This window comes from Primulina eburnea, chromosome 3 (genome assembly GCF_022965805.1).
Source record: "Primulina eburnea isolate SZY01 chromosome 3, ASM2296580v1, whole genome shotgun sequence".
NCBI classification, from domain to species: domain Eukaryota; kingdom Viridiplantae; phylum Streptophyta; class Magnoliopsida; order Lamiales; family Gesneriaceae; genus Primulina; species Primulina eburnea.
The window spans coordinates 36055748-36059786 of record NC_133103.1 but is presented as its reverse complement, the minus strand read 5'-3'; positions in this window follow the sequence as shown (position 1 = coordinate 36059786).

Genomic DNA, 4039 nt, shown 5'->3' with positions numbered 1-4039 from the left:
ATAAAACATGATTTACATTGGTAAAACATGATATTACCTCAAAATTTTAAAAATAATAAGCATATATATTTTTATGCAGTTTTGCAACCTATGATTTTTTCTGATATGAAATATGACATTTTCGAACTGAAGGACGATAATTATAAAATATGGAAAGATGATACAACATGTGTTTGTGCTCTGCTGAACTATTTGGGTCCTAAACTGATTAGTCATTTGGGAACCCAAACTTGAATCAGTCGAATTGATCTACCAGTTGATGTGTTCTAGATAACTTTACCTAATTTGAGTGTGACAATTGTGTGGTGTGAAAATGATACAACATATGTTTGTGCTTTATTGACCTTGTTGTTTATCCAGTAGCGTTTTTTATCAGGCTTGCAATTGTAATAGTTATTGTAATAGCATTTGCCGAGTTCTATTTGCTATAACTTAACCGCTTGGGTGACCAGCTTCTTGAATCACTTGAACTCTTAGGGCTATAAACAATTTTGTGTCGTTTTGCCTTGTTCATATTTTCAGTTGGCTGCTCAACCATGTTGTATCATGACTGATTTAACAAAGTGAATATACTTCTCTTTGCTCATATTCATTGGCATTGTACCGCTAGTTGAGATTCATCTTGGCTATTGAAGCCCAAACAAGTTTTGTCCCCAACTGGTTTATGTGACCCTTGCATTTCAGTCAACATAACTGATGACTTATTCCAAGCTGGAATCACGTCAGTCAGTCTAGAGTTTTTCTGATCTCAACTGCTAAATCAAAGATTGACTTAGAAATCTCATCTTTGAAATTTAAGCTTTCAACTGATTTTAAACTATCAGTTGTGTCATTTGAAGGATCACTTTGCCTAGCCTTAGCTTCCTCAAAGTAGATAGCCAACTTGCAGTAATCATTGACCATATCGTGCAATGTGGAAATGAATTCTTCTCATGTAAATTTAGTAGAGCTAAAATCAAATACTTGATCACTGCTAGATTCCAGTTCTGCATCATCAGCCATGGGACATTTCATCTCATCTTCATCGCTGGAGCTGCTCGAGCTCTCAGTTTCTGATGCTTCGCTGTCATTTTCAGCCTATTTTGACTTGTTCTCTTCAGTTACTAGGGCTTCGTGCTTTCTTCTGAATGACTTCTTCTCATCATTGGATCTTCTCCTGTGCTCGAAGGACTTCTTATCCTTTTCAACAAATCTCTTGCTGTCCTTTTTTAGGTTTTGGATGATCAGTAATGAAGTTACCAGTATTTCCGAAGCGAAATTACGCATTTGGTTCCTTTTTTGATTCATTCTCGTGATAGTTTCTATGAAAGGTACCTTGATTGTTTCTGATGAATCTTTCGAATTTCCTTACAAACAATGACATTGCGTCATTTCTCAGTTGTTCAGCTGTCTTCTCAACTGAAACTATTGGCTCTAGTTCATCACGCTTAGGGAAATTGTAACTGATACGACTATTGGTTCGCCCTCTTTTTTTGCATCTCAAATTCATAGGCTTTTAAATCTGAAATCAAGTCATGTAGATCCACCTTGTTTAGGTCTTTTGATTCTCTCATGGTCATAATTTTGACATCCCATTCTTTGAGAAGGCCCCACAATATTTTTAGAGAAGTCTCTTTGTTTGAGTGCACATTTCCTAGTGCATTCAATTCATTTACGATTTACCTTACTCTTTCATTGAATTCATTCATTGATTCTCCTGATTTCATCTTGATGTTATCGAACTTATGAACAGAAACTGAAAGATTGTTGTCCTTAGTCTGCTCGTTGCCTTCACATAACTGAATCAGCTTCTCTCAAATTTCTAGAGCTGATTTACACATTTTTATCTTGCTGAAAGTGTTTTTATCCAGCATCTTGTACATAATATCCTTTGAAACAATATACAATTTTTATGTTCTTTATCTTATGCGGTCAACTCATCGTGTGGTTTTTCGATACGATGAGGTGCTCCGAAAGTTAGAGCAACAACTGTGTTTGCTTCCATAATTTTCATGGGTCCGTCAATTATGAGTACCACACGTCATCATCATGTGTAGCTAAATGAGCCTGCATTATGGTTTTCTAATCATTAATCACTACAACAAAAACGGCTTTCCGCAGCGCGCATATAAGCTTTCCGCAGCGCGCATTGCACGCTGCAAAGTTCCAAGCCGTTAAAAGTTCAGGATTATCCGCGGCGTGCATTGCACGCTGTTGATACTATTATCAACGGCGTGCATATGTACGCTGTTAATACAACTTTCCGCAACGTGCATGCGTAATCCATTAATAGTCATAAAAAAACAAAATTCTAGCGACGGTTTTCGATAAACCCGTCGCAAATCAGCGACGGTTCCGAAATTAAACACCGTCGCTACTATAGCGACGGTCTTAAAATAATGTGACGGTAAAAACTTTCGCGACGGTTCTAAAAGCCGTCGCTAAAGTTTGCGTAAATTTAAAAAAAAATTACTTTAATAATTTAATATATTTTAATAAAAAATTCAATTAAAAAATTAACCAAAAATTGAAATAAAAACAAATATCTAAATCGAAATTAAAATCATTTAACAAGAGAAAAATTTTAAGTGTTAAGTGATGTGGAAGACAATGGAACGGAGATCGGGTTTAAATAGATAATTTGTGCTTTGTTGCGACGGTTTGTATGTAAATTGTCGCCGATGTGTGTCTATTAGCGACGGTTATCTATTAACCGTCGCCGATGACAATCGGCGACGGTTTTAGTTAGCCGTCGCTAAATGTGGCCTTGAAGCAATTCATTTTCCACTGCATCGGCGACGGTTTTCGATAACCGTCGCTAAACGTGCAATTCATTTTCCCCAGCATCGGCGACGGTTTTAGATAACCGTCGCTAAATGTGGCCTTAAATCGAAATTCGAACTCATTTTTGGCAGCGTGCTTATAATATGCACGCCGTAAATAATACTATTAACGTCGTGCGATTAATGTACACCATTAATGTCTGAATACGATTTATTTTTAACAGCACACATAAACTTGCACGTCGTTAATAATATTATTAACGGCGTGCGTTAATTGTGTGCTGTCGTTTATATAATTTATTAACAGCACACAAAAAGGCATGCTGCAAATATCACTATCCGCAGCGTGCGTTTAATGCACGTTGTCCATAGTAATATCCGCAGCGTGCTTTTAATGCACGCTGTTAATAGTATCAAGTTACTATCCGCAGCGAGCTTTATATGCACGCCGCCGATAGTACTATCCGCAGCGTTCGTTTAATGCACGCCGTTAATAGTATCAAGTGCAACACTATTAACGGCGCACAGGTGGGTGCACGCCGTGAAAAGTAGTATTCGCAGCGTGCTTTTAATACACGCTGTTGATGACGTGCTGCGGAAAGTCGTTTTTCTTGTAGTGAATCCTCTTTGAAAAACATAGGATTTTGTTGAATGAAGACATGATTATCAGTTTGAGCATATGGAATATTCAAGAAAAGATTTTAACAGCTCTGGTACTATTTGTTAGGATCGGTTAAGGATGATGATATGTTTAGAAAGTGTGGGGACCCGGACGCTAATCATCTTCTTAATCGTCATTAAGACCAATTTAATCAATTAGAATAAACAGGGTCTAATTTTTTTTTTTTAAATGTGGAAGGCAATGGAATCATTCTATTATACAAACCAGTATAATAATACAAATCCTGTATAACATGCATCTAGTTCAAAACTAGGTTCAACTACTACAATCAAGTAATAAAACCTATCTATATCCAAGTCCGGAATCACCACTCTAATCTCGATCTTTCTTCACCTCTATGACTCTGAACCTGTCCCACCTGTTGCCATGCACACATACAGACAAGACAACAGCCGGATAACTCCGGTGAGATATAAATATAGCAGTATAAACAATGTATCAATGCAATCATATAAAACATATATAAAAGAATAAATAATCATTAAAACATGTATCCAATCTGACTACATGAATCAATACGAATCTATATTTAAGTCAATGACTTATTATCTTATATCAACTTATTTCTAGCCTAGGGATCCCGATCTAATTTGGA